Raw genomic sequence first — 651 nt, 5'->3', positions numbered from 1 at the left:
CCAGTTAACCCTTACCCACACAGTGTCACTCAGTGCATAATTCAGTACTCTGAATGGGGTGAGACAGAAATGAGCCTTTCACACAAGTTTCCATACAGCTGAAGAAACCAGGTATTCACTGACATGTACTATTATTTCTTTTTCAAGAGAAATCATGACTGCAATGTCATGGCACTTACATGATTATAGGAAGAAAGGGGGTGTCAGTAAAATCAAGCTGATTCTCTTGTCCTTGTCATGCATTCATATTCACATTTTTTTCCTCTTCAGTAGTAACCTACAACTTCTCTGGAAATCTAGACATCCATAAAGACTCACTTGTTCATGGGTGATTGTCTGAGACAGTGTCTTTCAGAGGCCCTTGGATCAAAGCTGAGAGACAAGATCTTATTCATGGACTACGACAGGGTTGCATTCAGTATCAATGTCTGTCTGTCTGTTACCCAACTCAGGGGTGGATGAGACTCTTCTCAAGTTCTTTGGTGTATGCGGTTATATCCCACCTACAAAGGTACTTTTGTGAACAAAAGTTATAGTTATTGAGGATAAAGACCAATACCTCCACCCCTTTGCTACTTAAAGATTCTTTGTCTTAATTATTTAATTTTTACTATAATGTGTCATGGGGAGAATATGAATTGATTTTGTGTG

Source organism: Condylura cristata, unplaced genomic scaffold (genome assembly GCF_000260355.1).
Source record: "Condylura cristata isolate star-nosed mole 26May11 unplaced genomic scaffold, ConCri1.0 scaffold00005, whole genome shotgun sequence".
Taxonomy (NCBI): Eukaryota; Metazoa; Chordata; class Mammalia; order Eulipotyphla; family Talpidae; genus Condylura; species Condylura cristata.
Note: the sequence above shows the minus strand (reverse complement) of the source record.